Source organism: Bos indicus x Bos taurus, chromosome 7 (assembly GCF_003369695.1).
Source record: "Bos indicus x Bos taurus breed Angus x Brahman F1 hybrid chromosome 7, Bos_hybrid_MaternalHap_v2.0, whole genome shotgun sequence".
Lineage (NCBI taxonomy): Eukaryota > Metazoa > Chordata > Mammalia > Artiodactyla > Bovidae > Bos > Bos indicus x Bos taurus.
In genome coordinates, this window is record NC_040082.1 from 89560730 (window position 1) to 89578687 (window position 17958).

The window sequence follows — 17958 nt, forward strand, 5'->3', positions numbered from 1 at the left end:
CAGAGGAATTACTGGCAGTATTTCCATCAGCAGCCAGCCTGTTCCCTGAGGTTCCTGCTCCCTGGGACAAGAGTGCCACATGCATTTCATCTCTGAAGGCACAGGAAGTTGATCTCAGTGAATCCAAGCTCAGACAAAGCCGGCTGCTTCCAGGCGGTTCTGAAAGCCCCCTCCCCACCTCCTCATCTAGGCGGATGAGGCCATGCTGGGTGAGTCAGAGCCCAGGAAGGTGGCCTTGTAGAGGGAGGGGAGCTGCGGGCAGCCAGAGCCTGTGTCGCAGGCCTTATCCCTGGCCTGCAGGGAGGGGAGGGGAGGCAGGCGGGAGCGAGTCCGCGTCCTCAGAGAGAACAGAAACAGCCTTCATTCTGCTTTAACACTTCCAGAACTGGTAGCTTTACAGCTCACCGAGCTTCTGAATTTCGACCCCCCTCCCTGCCTGCCATGAAACAGGAAGGAAACAAAACAAACCCCCCCACCCCCACCAAACACAAACCTCCAGCCAGACTGGACAGGAGGACAAACAAGGCCTGGGTGAGAAAGCAGGCTCCCTATCCGGGGGGTAACCGCCCCCCCAGAACACGATGTTCAGAAGAAGAGGAGGCAGGCCGCTGTGTGGAAAGAGGGAAAAAAATCCCAAAGCCAAACAGAACGAGATGAGGTTTGAGAGAACAGTATCTGGGCTTCTTTTAAGAACAGGCTGCCCTCCTGCAGGGCTTGGGGGGCTGGCTGGCCACCAGCTGTGCCCACATGCAAGCTGATTACCCTGTGTTTCTTACACACCTACTGTGTGCATGAGGCCTTGGCTCTGCTTGCCTTTGGGGGGCCTCCTGCACCACAATCCACGGCATAGAAGCCCCTAAGTAGGGTGTTTCCACAGGGATGATGTCTGGGGCATCTGTTGTCACGACTCGGGGGGCTCCAAGCATCAAGGGGGTGGGGCCAGGGAGGCTGCTCCAAACCCCACAGTGCCGGGGACGGGCCCTCATAGAGGATGGCCTGGCCCTCTCTCCTTCACTGTGCCTGGGGGTGGGGAGAGACCTGCTCCAGACTCCACAGAAACGGCACACACTGGCCCTTAGGGTGATAAGGTCAGAGGGAGGGGAGGGTGCCTTGCAGTGTCCCCAGCAGCTGGACGTGGGGGCCTCCTAGCCTCGCTCCCAGTCCCAAGCAGGGTCGCGTGCACAGGGCCACGGGCACCACACCGGCACCTGGACTTTAGTAGGAGGTGGACCAAACCTCTTTGACTCCCCAGCATCCCCACCCTGCCTCCAACTATCCCCCATCCCACCTCTCCCCAACCTGTCCCATCCCCACCCCCTCCACCCACCTCTCCCCCATCCCCATCTCCAGCTAGGTTGGCTCTGGGATCCCCCTTCCCGGCCTCGCATCTGGGCCTGAGCTTCCCCAGGATCGAGGACACCCTGGCCTGGCGTGGGGCGGGCCAGCCATGTGACGGCCTCTGTGACCTTGAGCATGGTGACCTTTGGTGGGCCGCAGGGGCCATGAAAGACCAGCTGGGTCTCCGCCAGGCAGATGCTTCCCCACAGGAGGCCCGCACCCCCTGGAGACCAGGGTCTTGTGACTTGCTGTCAGCTGGTCCTTTCATGCATGGGCTAAATCGGGTCCCTTGGCAGCTATTTTTAGAAAGGGCTAGGAAAAAAAGGGAATGAATGAGATGCCCACAGGCGAGGGAAAAACAGAGCTGCAGGGCGAGTGGCCGCCCTCAGCTGAGCCCGGAGGCGGGCGGACAATGTGCCCCGGTGACAGAGGGCTGACAGTGCGGCTGGTGCGGGAGCAGAAGAAAGGGCCTTCTCTGTCCGCCCAGAGGATGACTGCAATCATGTGAGCGTGTGCAAGCGGGTAACCCGGCTGGGCCAGCGTGCTGAGCGCCTGTGGCTAATGTCAGCCCTGTTCTCGGCTTCCTGGCACCCAGGAAATGCCGTCACCCTGGCCCTGGGAGGCTGCAGCTCGGATCCAAAGGGCAGGAGGCTGGGAGAGGGCAGGGCAGTGTTCCCACCTGAGCCTGGACAACCTCCTCCACATCCTGCAAAGCCCCTTGAAGTGTCCTCCCCCTCTGAGAAGCCCCTGGTCTACCATCTATGCACAAGGCTGCACTGGGACCCTTCCTTGGGGTAGCCACAGCTCTGTGGATGCTCCTTGGCATTGCATTTCCCGTGGCTGCTGTCACAAATCACCACAAATTTGCTGGCTTAAAACCACACACAGTGATTATCTCGTGGTTCTGGAGGTCAGGAGTTTGACTCGGGCCTCATGGAGCTAAATCCAGGCATGGGCAGGGCTGGTCCCTCTGGAGGCTCCAGGGGAGCACTGGCTCTCCCTTTTTCCAGCTTCCAGAGGCGCCTCATCCCTGGCTTGCAGCCCCTCTTTCCACCCTCAGAGCCAGCAGAGCAGCATCTCCCGTCTGCTTCTGACCCTCCCCCTCCCTCTTATAAGGACCCCGTGATGACACTGGGCCTCCTGGGGGAATCCTGGATTGTCCCAATCTCAGAGGCCTTAAATAATCCCTCCTGCAAAGTCGCCCCTGCCCAATGAGGTGAAGTGTCCACAAGTCCTGGGACCAGGACAGGGGCGTCTTTGGGGGCTGTGGCTGGGAAGCTGGGCACCAGAGTGGCGTCTGGACGAAAGGGACAGGTGGCTGCAGGGCAGGGCGTTTACCAAGGGGGCTCCGTCCTGGCACTCACTCTGTCCTCAGGGCCAATCTCTCTGCCAGGACAGGCCCCCCGCCCCAGGATCAGGCTGCCAGAGGAGCGCACCTGGCCACATCTGACGTCCACAGCTGACGCCACTTGAGGGCAGGCGCCCAGGAGGGCAGAGTGCAGACGGCCTTTCCTGCGCAGAGGCACTGCTGTGGACGGACCTGGGGCTTGGGTGCCGGGCTCCAGCTCTTTGCTCTGGGCCCTGGGTCGCTGGTCAACACCCGTGGGACCAAAGGCGAAACAGCCCAGCATCAGAATGACCAATGGTGACTAAGCACCTGTTACTTCACCTCTGATGTGGTTACAAATTCCTGGAACCACGCACACACAGAGAGACTCACCCTAAGGGTTAGCTGCAGTCAGGGACATTTTTCTTTCTTTTAAAAATTTTTTTTGTCTGCGCTGGGTCTTTGTCACTACAGGTCTTTCTCTAGTTGTGGTGGGTTGGGGCTACTCTCTGGTTGCAGCGTGCAGGAATCTCACTGAGGTGGCTTCTCTTGTTGCAGAGCACGGGCTTTTGAGCATGTGGGATTCAGTATCTGTGACACTAGGTCTCGGCAGTGGTGCATGGCCCCAGCTGTCCCTTGGCAGGTGGAATCTTCCTGGACCAGGGATCAAACTTGTGTCCCCTGCATTGGCAGTCAGACTCCCAACCACTGGACCACCAGGCAAGTCCAGGGATATTTTTTATATTAAAAAGGCAGGGGGAAAACAGTGCAATTAGGTGCACAATTTAGAGGCATGCCTGTGTGGGGAGCCAGACCCTAGAATAGGGGCTGTGGGCCACGTCTGGGAGGTCTGTGGTCTTCCCTCTGGGGCCTCCTGGCATCGAGGGGATGGAGCCAGGGAGGCTGCTTCACACCCCACTGCACCCAGGATGGCCCATCAGAGAACAGCTGGTCTATGTCAGTAGTGCCCAGTTGGGGTCTGGGGGAGACCCCTATACAAGTGGCTGAGGAGTGTGTCAGCTCAGGAGCCCCTTTCCTGTGAAATAAACATGTGATTCTGGTCCATCGAGGAGCCTGGTTGGGCCAACGTGGCTCCCAGGCACCTGCTCCAGGCAACACCATATGTCCTCAGTGTCCAACTCCAAGGGGCCCCAGGTGCCCAGCAGACAGGGGGGTCTGGGGTCAAAGCTCAGGCTGCCCTGCAGTAAGACACAGCATCAGGATGTCTGGATGGAAGCCCTACTCGGGTGCTGACTCCTGTGTGTCTCAGCTGGAAGCCTGACCTTCAAATACAGGGTGGCAGGGGATGAAGGGTGGGGGGCGGGCAGAGAAGCAGCAGTCTCCATCCAGACTGCAAGTCTCGGCATTGACCAGGGTGTAGTCTGGCTGTGTTCTCATCTGGGGACACTGTGGAACCTTCCAGAGAGGGCTACCCCTGCAGCTACCCCTGCTGACCATCTGGGGAGTGCTGAGCCCCAATGACTAGGTGGGATTGCAGGAGCTGGGTGACCGCAGGTGGGGTGGGAAGCAGGGGTGCGGAGACCAGCGCCCGGTCTGCAGAAACTCCCAGCGAGAGTGAGCTAATCTCAGCTTCCCAGTGGCCTCTGCCCCAAGATGAGGTTTTTGTGACCCGTGAGGAATTTCTAACAATGAGATCGAGTGTCTGGATCTGTTCACACTGACATCCTTTTTCTCGGCCATCCAAATTCCATTACGCCTTTTCTCGTTAATGCAGAAACCTGGCCAAGTGCCGGGCTGCCTGGGAAGCGCCCAGGTCTCCTGTGGCCCTGGCTAAAAAGGGGAACTGTGCCGCAGGGCTGGGTGCCCGGTTCTAGGAGTCTCTGCAGGGCTTAGGAGAGGCAGCTGGGGGCCCACTGGACCCTGGAAGTAGAGAGGGTACATGGAATGCATGGACGTGACCTTGTGCGACCCTCAGGGACTGGTGGGGGGTGCCGGTGGCTGCTCAGAGTTCTGCCCCTGCCCCTAGGGACATTCCTTGGTAGCCTGCTGAGGCAGGTGGCTGTGTTTAAGAAGCGCACTTAGCTGGGAGCAGTGGGGGTGAACTTCAGAAGCTGCTGGCAGCCCCTAGCGGACAGGCAGAAGGCACCCAGGACACAGTCCTGCAGCCACGGCAAATTCTGCCAACACCCCTAGGGACCCTGGAGCAGACTCTCCCCCAGCCGAGCCTCTGTGTGAGAGTGCAGCCTGGCTGACACCTGGATGGTGGCCTGCTCTGACCCCAAGTAGAGGACCCAGTGAGGCTGTGCCTAGAGCCCTGACTCACATGAGATGATGAGTGGGTGGAACTTGGGGGTATTTGTTATGCAGCATCACAGACTAACACATCAGAGGACCTGCAGAGAGGGCCCAGGCCTAGAGGAGATAGAACGGGATATGGACTAAGGTCATCTGTTGAGGTTCCCTCATTTTTTCCTACATTGTCATGTCAGTTGGACCTGCTGCTCCTGAATTCATCTACATGACTGTGAAAATAATATAAATAGAAAATATAACACTGGGAATTCCCTGGTTGTCCAGTGGTTAGGACTCGGTGCTTCCATTGTAGAGGGCATGGGGTATATCCCTGCTCCAGGAACTAAGATCCTGCAAGCTGCATGGCTTGTCCCTCATTCCCCCAAAACAAAGTACCATTAAAAAAAAAAAAGAAAATATAACATGAGTGTCCAAGAAATAATGACTCCCTCCTGGCCCCAAGGTCTTTGACTAAAATGACCACTCTAGGAAGGTCCAGCTGTGTATCCTGCTTTGAAAAGCCAGCCCCCCCCAGGCTCCCCTGACGGCAGGGGAGCGACAGAGTGATGGTGGGGACGGGAGAGCCAGGCACAGCTGGGAAAAAAAGATCGAGGTTTGCGCTGCTCCTTGGCAGGCAGGAATCTTAGTTCCCAGACCAGGGATTGAACCTGTGCCCCCTGTACTGAGAGCAGTCTCAGCCACTGGACCACCAGGGAAGTCCTCTTCTTGCACTTTTAAAACAAATCACCTGGAATCCCTCCCCTAGCCCTCCAGCATCTCCTCCCTCCAGCACTCACTGCACGCGCCCAGTGGGTCTCACTTGCACCCGGGTGGGTCCCACACAGGGCACTGTGGGGACCGTGACCCCACCCCACCATCCACTGGCTGGGGCAGAGGCTGGCAGGACTAGGATTCCGTCCCTGTGTTTCACCACTCACGCCTCCCCAGCAAATGTCCCCATTACCCCAGCCATGAGATGCTGGGAACATGGGGAAGAAGACCAACCTCTGTGATTCAACTGCTCTGACGCCCCCACAGCACGCACATTGCAGTACTTCCTCCTCTTTTCCCTTTCGGCAGCTTCGCTGAGACATCAAGTCAGAAAACAAACAGTTCACCACTGAAAGTGTTCACTCATTCAATAGTTTTTTGATATATTATGTTACTAGATTTTTAAAATTACAAAATATATTCACATGACATAACATTTGTCATTTTAACTATTTTAAGCATACCCCTCACTGGCATTTAGTGCATTAATATTATTGTGCTGCTATCACCACTACCTAATTCCAGAACATTCCATCATCTCTCCCAAAGAAGTCCTGTCCCCATCGGCAGTCACCCCCATCCCCACCCCTGGCCCTGACCACCAGGAACCCACTCTCTGTGTCTGTGGATCTGCCTGTTATGGACGCTTCCCATCAGTGGAGTCACACCCTGTGTCCTTCTGTGTCTGCTTCTCTCACTGACCATCTTATTGTCAGGGTCCGTCCACGTGGTAGCAAGTGTCAGTGTATCTCTCTTTCTCGTGGCTAAGCCATGCTCCCATCTGTGAAGAGATATGGTATGTGTGGCCATCACTAACTGTTGGACAGTGGGGCTGTGCCCACCATTCAGTTCAGTTCAGTTCAGTCGCTCAGTCGTGTCTGACTCTTTGTGACCCCATGAATTGCAGCACGCCAGGCCTCCCTGTCCATCACCAAGTCCCGGAGTTCACCCAAACTCATGTCCATCGAGTCAGTGATGCCATCCAGCCATCTCATCCTCTGTTGTCCCCTTCTCCTCCTGTCCCCAATCCCTCCCAGCATCAGAATCTTTTCCAATGAGTCAGCTCTTTATATGAGGTGGCCAAAATATTGGAGTTTCAGCTTTAGCATCATTCCCTCCAAAGAAATCCCAGGACTGGTCTCCTTTAGAATGGACTGGTTGGATCTCCTTGCAGTCCAAGGGACTCTCAAGAGTCTTCTCCAACACCACAGTTCAAAAGCATCAATTCTTCGGCGCTCAGCCTTCTTCACAGTCCAACTCTCACATCCACACATGACCACTGAAAAAACCATAGCCTTGACTAGATGGACCCTTGTTGGCAAAGTAATGTCTCTGCTTTTGAATATGCTATCTAGGTTGGTCATAACTTTCCTTCCAAGGAGTAAGCGTCTTTTAATTTCATGGCTGCAGTCACCGTCTGCAGTGATTTTGGAGCCCAGAAAAATAAAGTCTGACACTGTTTCCACTGTTTCCCCATCTATTTCCCATGAAGTGATGGGACCAGATGCCATGATCTTAGTTTTCTGAATGTTGAGCTTTAAGGCAACTTTTTCACCCTCCTCTTTCACTTTCATCAAGAGGCTTTTTAGTTCCTCTTCACTTTCTGCCAAAAGGGTGGTGTCATCTGCATATCTGAGGTTATTGATATTTCTCCCGGCAATCTTGATTCCAGCTTGTGCTTCTTCCAGCCCAACATTTCTCGTGATGTACTCTGCATAGGTGAATTTTGCTGCTGTGGACATTTCTGAACAAGCATCTGTTTGAGTATGTGGCTTTTCAGAGCTGGCCTCCTCAGTTCACCTCACTGAACTCCCGCTGCTGGCCTGCCCTGATGCTCAGAGAAAGTGGTGATGGCCCCACAGGGCTCAGGGCGATCCCACCCAAGTGGGCTGGGCAAGGGGCCTGGAGACTGTGTGATGGTTCATTTATGTGTCAGTTTGGCTGGGCCATAGACACAGGTTTGATCCCTGGGTTGGGAAGATCCCCTGGAGAAGGAAATGGCAACCTACTCCAGTATTCTTGCCTGAAGAATCTCAAGGACAGACAAGCCTGCAGGCTGCAGTCCATGGGGTCTCAAAAAGTAGGACACGACTGAAGTGACTTAGCACACACGCTCATGCATGGGCTGCCCAGATATTTTTGGAGACTTTTTAAAAACCATTTTCACTGCATTACCCAACCAAGAAAAATCTGATAATTCTAGTCTTTGTGCAGCAGGAACCTGGTCAAATGACATCTTACTGTTTTTTAGAGAAAAGTTGGCACAGCCCCAATTCTCCCAAACCCAGCTCTTAGAAAAGAGATGAACTGTGCTCACTTTGTCTTTGAATTAAAGAATTCAATACAGGGGTTCCCTGGTGGTACAGTGGTTAAGAATCTGCCTGCTAAGGGAAACTAAGCTGGTGGGCCACAATTACTGAAGCCCATGTGCCTAGAGTCAGTGCTCTGCAACAACAGAAGCCACTGCAATGAGAATCTTGCGTAGTGCAACTAGAGAGTAGTCCCCGCTCACCACAACTAGAGAAAGCCCACAAGATGCAGCAAGGAAACCCCAGGACAGGCAGATAAAAAAGAATTCAGTACAATCCAACCAAGCAGAATTCCATCTCCTCAGAATGCATTACCAATTCAAACCTGTTGGGTGGGTGGGTGGGAGGGACCCTGGGCTGGTGGTCAATAGACCTGGTACCAAGTTGTGACTTTGTCATTAAAAAACTAAAAAAAAGAGGAAGAAGGACTTCCCTGGTGGTCCAGTGGCTAAGACCCCCAAGCTCCCAATGCAGAGGGGCTGGGTTTGATCCCTGGTCAGGGAACTAGATCCTACATGCTGCAACTATGACCCAGTGCAGTCAAATAAATAAGTATTAAAAAACAGAGAGAGAGATTTTTGATGGCTAATTTCAAGTCAGTTGGCTGGGCCATGGCATGTCCAGGTATATATGCAGTCAGACATTCTTCTGGATGCTTCTGTGAGGGTGTTTATGGGTGAGACTGCCATTTAAACTGGTCGAAAGTGAAACTGTTAGCTGCTCAGCCGTGTCCAACTCGTTGCGACTGTAGCCCACCAGGCTCCTCTGTCCATGGGATTCTCCAGGTAAGAATACTGAAGTGGGTTGCCATTTCCTCCACCAGGGGATCTTCCCAACCCAGTGATTGAACACGCCTCTCCTGCATTGACAAGAGGATTCTTTACCGTCTGAACTACCAGGGAAGCCCTTAAACTGATGGATACTGAGTCAAATGGATTACTCCCTAGGATGTGGGAGGTGGCAGGGGAGCTTTTCTACTCACAGGAAGGCTTGAACAGAACAAATACCAGGCCTCCCCTGAGCAGGAGGGAACCCTCCAGTGATGGGCTTTGGTATTGGCTCTCTTGGGTCTCCACCCTGCAGCCTCCATAATCAATTCCTGAAAGTAATTCTCTGTATTCACACCCTGTTGGTTCTGTTTCTTGGAGAACCCTGAGTAATACGGACCGCCAGGTGCCTTGTGGGTGGAGAGAAAGGAGCTTGAACCCTAGCCTCGTGGTCCACCAGCCCTGGGTCCCACTGAGCCTCTCTGCTGCCTCAGTTTCCCTACCTAGAAATGAGGACAAGGAAACCTGCTCCCTCAGGCTCCTACCAGAACGAAATCAGACCAAGCGGCCGGGCCTGGCCCAGAGGAGGCACTTGATAAACACCAGCCAGCTTGCCGAGTGGGGTCTGCAGCAGGAGGGGAGGAGGTGGGCAGAGGCTGTCAGCAGGGGCTGGCCAGGTGCCTGGGAGCAGGGCCAGGGCCTGGGTGGAGCTGACGTCATGGCTGTAGCTCGGTATCCTGCCGGCTGACAGGTGAGGCAGGGCGGGGACCTAATCCCCCAGCACGAGGCCACGTGGCTGCAGCCCTGGCTCTCCTGACACCTGAGCCTGGCAGCGGTGGCTCTGCCATGATTCCAGACATGTGTGTGTCCTGGGGGACCAGGTGCACCTGAGGTCTGGCCTCCCTGTTAGGAAAAGGGGCCATGGACCCATGCTCTGCTGATGAACAATGTGAAAAGATCAAGACGAGAGGATCGGTGACCACTGGGAAGCACCCTCGTTTCAGAGCACTGTCTTCATCATCACAGTTCCCATCGGCCAGACTGTGCCGATGACAGCACGGCGCCTGCCTTGGGCACAGAATCTGAGGGACACAGGAAACTCAGTCACCGCGATCAGTATCTTCATGTGATATTTTTTAAGAAGTCAAAATGAATGCAAAATATCCACAAGGAATCAAATGTCAAGATTTTCTTTAGAACTTCCCTGGTGGCCGAGTGGTAAAGAATCCGTCTGCCAATGCAGGGGACACAGGTTTGATCCCCAGTCTGGAAAGATCCCACACGCTGTGGAGCAACTAAGCCTGTACTACTGAGCCCATGATCTAGAGCCCGGGAGCCACAACTACTGAAGCCTGTGCGCCCAAGAGTCTGTGCTCCACAAGAGAAGCCACGGCAATGAGGAGCCTGCACATCGCACAGAGTGCAACTATAGAGAAAATCCCATGCAGCAATGAAGACCCAGCTTGACCAAAAGTAAATAAATGAATAAATTTTAAAAATTAAAAAATTCATTCATTAGAGACATGATCTAATAGGGCTAGAGTTAGCTTGAAACAATTCCCTCTTTAACTGAAATTTTAATCTCAAGACTTCCCTAGTGGTCCAGAGGTTAGGGTCCCTGCATTTCCCCTGCTCAGGGATCTAAGATCCCACATGCTGCATGACTTGGCCAAGAAAAGGCTCAGAGAGGAAGCAGAGAAGCCGGGTCCAGAGTGAAGCCCCCCACCTCAAACTAGCCCTCCCATTGCATCTTCAGCAAGTCCTGCAAAGGGTCCCAAGAGAACCCTGTTTGAGCCACACCACCATCAACATCCTTCACCAAGAGAGGCACTGCGATGTGCTTTCTTTCCTAAGCAGCCACGGAACCTGTGGAAATTAACTCACACGCTCTCAGACGACCAACGGGGCTATGGAGTAACCACGGGGGCAGGTGGAAAACGCTCGGTGTGAAAATGAGACCTGCTGAAACCTGTGGGATGAGGGCGTGGGAGGAAAAGTGCCAGATGCAGATGGCACGTCAGGGAAGTTCCCAGATCCATGACCCGATTGGACACCTGGAGGAACAGGGACCAGAAGGGCCAGCGAAACCCCAGGCCCGCAGGGGGAAGGAAGTGACACAGCCTGAGATAAACGACATAGCCGAGAGAAATGAAAGGGAAGCCAGAGAAACCGAAACTGGTGCTTTGACAAGAGGGGCCACCCTGACAGGCATTCAGCCAGACTAATGAGGAGAAAGTTGGGGGAAGATGCCAGGGACCATGGGGGGTGTGCCTGCCGGACTCCTGGACCTGGGAAGGGCTATAGGAGGGGAGGGTTGTAGGAGGAGGCTGCGGATGGAGGGAGAGAGGTAAGCAGTAGATTAGGTAATCTACACGAAAGGGACGGAGTTCCTGGAAAGACCCATGTTTCCTGCCTGCTGGCTGGAGGCCCTTCGACGCCCGGTTTCCTATTGACAGCTTCCCTCCCTTCATCTCGACACGACCACGCTTGGGAAGTCACAGCATGTTATTTCCGCTGCAGGGAGATGAAAGGGACCTGCCCAGACACGGCAGAGGCGGGCCTGGGATTTGAACTCAGGTTTCCTGGCGGGTGGCCCAGAGCTCTGTTCCCGGTGACACAATCCCCAGTGTGTCATATGCGCACCAAATACTCCCACTTGTTTGTTCCTTTTTTTTGAAAAACAAGGGATTCCAAGCTCGTGAAGTAAGAGAAAACGCGACATACCTTTTTTCAGTTTTTCCAAGAAGCAGCACTGCTTTAGCCTGTTTAGAAAGACAGGGAGGAAAAAAAAATCCTGGTTAAATATTTTTAACTTAATTATCTCCAGCTTTTCTCAGAGAAATACTTGGCTGTCACCGAAAATGTGGCATTTGATGTGGAAACAGGCCGTGTCCTCCAGAGAAAGGGGGGTTATTTCTGGAGAATCCACTTCATTCTCTCTTTTTAAAAATATTCTTATTTTTTGGCTGTGCCAGGTCTTATGTGTTGCATGTGGTATCTAGTTCCCTGACCAGGGATCGAACCCAGGTTCCCTGCACTGGGAGCATGGTGTCCTACCCACTGGACCACCAGGGAAGTCCCCTCCACTTCATTCTTTATAACCAATCCATGCAGGACACACAATGGTGTTTCTCTGGGGGCAGGGGAGGGGCGTCGAGTTTTCTTCTGGAAATTGTACTATTCCATTTTGGGACACAGGGACCCCAAGCCTTGATACGGAACCCAGCCTTGACGCGTGTCAGGCTTGGGGTTTTTCCATGTCTGGTTTTCGGCTTTGATGGAAGCCACGTGCCAGGGTGAAAAAAAGGGAGAGGTGGAAAATGCAATCTGGGGGCAAAGCAATTAACCTCGGGGTGGAAGAGGTGACAGGTATATGGGGGCAGGAAGCTAAGGGATCTGAAGCTGGCCGCCCCAGGCTGAGAGGTCACCCGGAAAGAAAGGAAGTCCCTGTGAGAGGACCCCGGGGGCGGGGTGGGCACTGGTGCTTTAGAGCCGTCATTCTCCAGAGGACCCGCTGCTCCGAGTGGAACCCTGGATGGAGCCAAGCCTCTGTCTGATGACTGGTGTGCATGGCAAGAGGGGCTCCGGGCAGCCACGCCCAGCTGTCAGCGTGACCCAGAGGCTGAATGCCAGCCTCCACGCTGCTCCCCACGCTGTACGCACTGCCCTGAGAACAGACTGCCCAGGGAGGCACTCGCCAAGGCCAGGGGGAGAGGCAAACAGTCACCTGTCCCCTCCACACACAGCTGGTACCAACCTCCCATGGGAGGAGGAGGAGGCTGTGGGCTACAGAGGCCCGTCCTCTTCGGCCACACAGGTACCTCAGCTTGGGCTTCCCGGGGACCCCTGCAGCTGCCAGGCCACCAACTACACCTCACAAGCCAGCAGCTAGGGACCTCTCTGGTGGTCCAGTGGCTAAGACTCTGTACTCCCAATGCAGGCGGCCCGGGTTCGATCCCTGGTGGGGGAACTAGATCTTACATGCTTCAACTAAGAGTTCACCAGCCGCAACAAAGAATGACAATCCCTCGAGCTGTAACTAAGACCTGGTGCAACTGAATAAATAAATTAAAAAAAAAAGAGAAAGAAACAGAAAAGCCGGCAGCTAGCCGACTCTTGAATTCTAGGGAGGCCCGCCCTGGGGAGGCCAACAGAAGCCCCCGCCCCCTGCTCAGCACAGGCCAGGCTTCCCCAGCTGCAGGCTGGCCTCGGGTGAGGCTGTTTCCCCCTGGCTCCAAAGGTCCCCGGTGGTTTCCAAGAGCCGGCCCCTCTTTTCTGCAAACATTAGCTCTTTCCAAAAACTGACAGTGTTTTTTTCCACCTACACAAAGGCACATGCCGCTGCTGTCATTCCTGGGCCACGGTGAGCCTTTCTCAGTGGCCCCAGGACCAGGGGGCTGGCATAAGAGGCCACCAGGGAGACCCAGCTGGGTCCCAGCCTCAGGAAGGAGGGGACTGGGCAGCTTTCTATAAAGCAGGGTTTCCGTCCTTGGCACTGCTGACATTGTAGTCCGTCCCTGGTGTCGTGGGGTGTGGAGCAGCATCCCTGGCCCCCACCCGCTCAACACCAGGAGCTCCCCCAGTCTTGATGAACACAGTCATCCCCAGACAGGGCCCCGTGTCCTCTGGGGGCAGAATCAGCCCCAGGTGAGACCTCTGCCTTGAGGCAGCGCTGGGTGAGACGCACTGACATAGAGGGAGGCACCCGGCAGCGGCAGCGGGAGTGCTTGCCTCGATCCAGGGAGGTGGGGAGGTGTCCCCAGCTCCTGCTAAAGGTCAACACTGCGCTCTCCTGTGGCCTGTGGGGTGGGGAGACACACCACTGCTGGGCCAAGTGTGTTGAGGCACTGGGGTTCCAGGATGCAGAGGTGGCCCCTTACCACCAACCCATGCTCCCCTCGAGGGCTGGGACCCTCCCTGATAGCCTGCCCTAAGAACAGGGCAAAGTCTTGATACCTGTGGACTCTGTGCTTGGGAATCCACCTACGGGCTAGAAGGTATCTGTAACCCCCATACTGATACTCGGGGGTGGGGTGTGCAGTCATTCGAGGACACAGGCAGAGCAGTGAAACAATTTGAGTCAACAAGAAGCATTTTCCCATCTGAGGTGGAACCAGGCGGTAACCAGGGTCCTTTTCCACCATTCAGGGCCACGTTTTTGGCTTTGGGGGTTTTTTTGGGTGATTTTGTATCTAATGGCCCCAAGCATAAAGCTGAAGAGCTGGCCAGGATCCAAGTGCAGCAGGGCAGTGAGGCACTCACGGAGACAATAAGTGTATCAAACCAGCTTCGTTCAGGCAAGGGTCACAGCCCCCGCAGTGACTTAATCAAAGAACTGGTGTCAGATCGGGTGTCTCTAAACAGAAACACACGTCACACGAGGTTGAGTGGGGATTGGTCGTGACAACAAGGCGACAGAGGCTCTTGGGAGCCTGGCCCTGAGTGTCCCCAGAAGCGGCGTGCCAGGTTCACTAATTCAGTGTTTGTGGCAACTGTTTGGCCCAGAACTGCTGCCAATGATGATAATCTACTGTTTCCATGTTTTCTCTTCTTTACGACCACAGAGGGAACACAATTTCATGTTCCCAAATCTAGAGATTAGGTAAAGTCACAAAGATCATCCATAATCCTATCACCTTGATTTTTTAAAAAACATATACACGTATCTACCCATTTGTACAAATTCAGGTCCTTTATACTATTTGATTACCTGCCTTTAAAACTTTTCTTAATTTGCTTAATATCACATTGTGAGGGAACCATTACAGTTAGCGCCTCCCCACCACGCTCCACCCCATCTCTTCAGACTTTTAAAGATGCGAATGTTAGGCTTCCCTGGCAGTCCGTGGGTGAGAATCTGCCTGCCAGTGCAGGAGACACGGGTTCGATCCCTGGTCCGGGAAGGTCCTACATGCTGAGAAGCAACTAAGCCTGTGGGCCGCAACAAGAGAAGCCACTGCCCTCTCACCATAACTAGAGAGTAGCCACTGCTTGCCACAACTGGAGGAAAGCCCAAGTGCAGCAACAAAGACCCAGCTCAGCCAGAAATAAATAAGTAAAAAACAAACAAACAAAAAAGATTCAAACTTGTGTTCACATGTCCAATCACATAAGCTAATTCACCTGTCTGGCATTATCTGTAAAAGTTGCGTACTAGGCTAACTTTGTTGGAATTACGAAAAAATGGGACTTATGAATGTTCTTTTGGAAGGGAACTCACTCATAAGTGGGGACTTACTGTATTTCCCCATACCATCACAAATTCTAACATTTGATTTTGGGATGATTTTAGATGGAACGAAAAGTGACAAAAACAGCATGGAGAACTTGCACCTGCCCTCAGCCAGCTCTTCCTAAGGTTGCCATCTTGCCAAAATGAAGAAATGAACACAGGCGCCTTGCTTTAAATTCAGCTCCAGGCTTTATCTGGATTTTGCTGTTCCCCTCCACCCTCCAAACTATGTCTGTTCTGTTTTGGGGTCCCATCTATAATACTAATACTACGTTTAGAAACAGGATCTTTTTGGATGTACCGTAATTTATATGATTAGTAGTAGTCCCTTGAACTGCAAGGACATCAAACCTATCAATCCTAAAGGAAATCAACCCTGAATATTCATTGGAATGAATTCACTGATGCTGAAGCTGAAACTCCAATACTTTGGCCACCTGATTCGAGGAACTGACTCATTGGAAAAGACCCTGATGCTGGGAAAGGTTAAGGGCAGGAAAGAGGGGGGCAACAGAGGATGAGATGGTTGGATGGCATCACTGACTCAATTGGTCATGAGTTTGAGCAAACTCAGGGAGATAGTGGAGGAAAAGGAAGCCTGGTGTGCTGCAGTCCATGAGAGTTGAACACAACTTAACGACTGAACAAGTATGGTGCATACATATTGTTGCCCATTATTGGATGTTAGGGTTGGTTATTGTTCTTTCTTAAAATATTAATTAATTAATTTTATTTGGCCATGCCAGGCTTTAGTTGTGGAACTCGGGATCTTAATCTTCTTTGTGGTATGTGGGATCTTTAGTCGTGGCATTCAAACTCTTAGTTTTGGCATGTAGGATATAGTTCCCTGACCAGGGATCAAACCTGGGCCCCCTGCATTGCGAGCACAGGGTCTTAGCCACCGTACCACCAGGGAAGTCCCATGGATGTTTAGGTTGTTTGTGATTCTTTCCTTTACTTAAATCATTATACCACAAAAATCAAATGCACATGAAACAAATATCCAAGCATACGAAATTCTGTGTACCCCTTTCTTTCCCTCCTGCTCGAGGATGAATTCTTAAGAGTTAACTCTGAATTTAAGGGCTTCCCTCATAGTGCAGTTGGTAAAGAATCCGCCTGTAATGCAGGAGACCCTGGTTCAATCCTGGGTGGGGAAGATCCCCCTGGAGAAGGAATAGGCTACCCACTCCCGTATTCTTGGGCTTCCCTTGTGGCTCAGTTGGTAAAGAACCCGCCTGCAACGTGAGAGATCTAGGTTCAATCCCTGGGTTGGGAAGATCCCCTGGAGAAGGGAAAGGCTACCCGTTTCAGTATTCTGGCCTGGAGAATTCACAAAGAGTTTGACATGACTGAGCAACTTTTACTGAGTTTAAAGATATAGAGGACTTGATCGATTCCCAGCTGGGCCTTCAAAAAGATGGCAAAATGGTTCCAGCAGGGCCACCAGGCTGCTCAGTCACCCACTGCCTCAGCAGGCCTGGGCACCAAGTTATTTTCTCAGATTCAGACACGTGTTATTTTCTCACACTTTTTTTTTTTTCCTTGGCTGTGAGACATGTGTAGGATCTTAGCTTCCCAATCAGGGATTGAACCCTGGCCCTTGGCAATGAAAGCTCAGAGTCCTAACCACTGGACCACCAGGGAAGTCCCGCTACACTTTTTTATTAACGTAGGACATGCCTACAGGAGAGTGTGCAGATGGCTCATGTATAGACCATGCATTTAAAAAGTGTGTGCACCTGGGTCGCCATCGCCTGCATCAAGACAGAACATCTCCGGGTCCCCAAAGGCATCCCAGGGCCTCCTCCCCAAGGGAATCACTATTCTGATGGAATTACTTTTCATTCTTCTTATCATCATCATCCTGACTTTTACTTCTGAAGGTGGGAAAGAGGGTACAGATTCTAACCACAGGTGCCCACTTAGGTGAGAGGAAGAACTTCCTAGAAGGTTCTAGAAGACAGACAGCCAGCATCTGCTCAGAGAGGGAGAGGAGTCGGTCTTTCTGGCCCAACTGAGGTGCAGGGAGGGGATTTTGAGCAAACTCTGGCCCTGGCTCTGGGCACTTGTCTGGACATCAGTTCTCTGCTTCTCTGAACCCTAAAGCCCCATCTGCAACATGATGACCCACAACATTACTCTCAGGGTCAAGGTGAGGATGAAACGAGACAAACACAGTGCCCATTGAGGCGGGAAGCACCGATCTAATGATAAAAATAACACAGTGGATGTGACACACAATACGTGGGCATGCCTCATTTTATTTCACTTCATGGATATCGAGTTTTTGTTTTGTTTTTTACAAATTGCATGTCTGTGGCAACACGTTCCTGCAAGGAATAAAGAGTGCTGCTCTGCACTGAGTCCAAGGAAGTGGGTGTGGAGATGGAATCTCCTCCTGGTAAGGAAGCTGTGGAGACTGTTGAAATGACAACAAAGGACAGAAGGCAGGACACAAACTTAGTTGATAAGGAGTTTGAGAGGATCAACTCCAGCTGTGAAGAAAGTTCTCCTGTGGGTAAAATGCCATCAAAAGGCATTGGACATGACGGAGGAACCATTCATAAGAGGAAGAGGCCATCAATTCTGCAGACTTCATTGTTGTCTTATTTTAAGAAACTGCCACGGCCCCCTCCCCCGTCCACAATGAGGAGGCAGGACCCTCCACCAGCAAAAAGATTAGAACTCACTGAAGGCGCAAGATGATGGCTAGTGGTTTTTTTTTTTTTTTTTTTTAAAGCAACAAAGTATTTTTTAACTAAACCCGAATCCTGAGAAGTAGGAGCTGTGGCTCTGGGATTAAGGGCAGAGTAGCCTGGGTCAGTGGGAAGGCCCTGGGTCCTGGGCTGGCATGGGTACAGCTGGGGAGGCCCGGCTTCTGGGTCATACTGATAAGATCCTCGCTTCCTGGATGGTGGAGCCTTGGTGGGGGAGGGGCTGGGCTGGGGTCACATGGGA

At 52.8% G+C, this 17958-nt stretch overlaps 1 protein-coding gene across 4 annotated transcripts in view; it reads right to left on the bottom strand.

Annotated features, from left to right (window-relative positions):
* GNG7 (G protein subunit gamma 7) overlaps window positions 1-17958 on the bottom strand; it is a 138304-nt gene that overhangs the window by 21026 nt on the left and 99320 nt on the right. For 2 of the 4 annotated variants that reach the window (XM_027547137.1, XM_027547139.1), the window contains one exon: window positions 11490-11527. The exons of 1 other annotated variant lie outside the window; for it this stretch is intronic. The gene's annotated coding sequence lies outside the window, so the exon portion shown is untranslated. Of the gene's footprint in view, window positions 1-5923; window positions 5945-11489; window positions 11528-17958 lie in introns of those variants that run through there. One more of the 4 variants, XM_027547140.1, reaches the window with a different exon arrangement.